Genomic DNA, 236 nt, shown 5'->3' on the forward strand with positions numbered 1-236 from the left:
CACACACACACACACACACACACACACACACACACACACACACACACACACATTATGCTCTTTAGAAAAATGTTTTTGGGGGAAATCACCTCCCAACAAATGTCAATTTGAAAATTCCAATCATTCACTTTTACTCAATACTGTTGTTTTTAATACTTAAGTACAGTAAATGTCAGACACTTTAAAAGTTTTACTCAAGTAATATTCTTAGGAGATTAATTTTTGCCAAAGTAATT

The sequence above is a fragment of the Austrofundulus limnaeus genome, unplaced genomic scaffold (assembly GCF_001266775.1).
Source record: "Austrofundulus limnaeus strain Quisiro unplaced genomic scaffold, Austrofundulus_limnaeus-1.0 Scaffold131, whole genome shotgun sequence".
In the NCBI taxonomy this organism is placed as follows: Eukaryota; Metazoa; Chordata; class Actinopteri; order Cyprinodontiformes; family Rivulidae; genus Austrofundulus; species Austrofundulus limnaeus.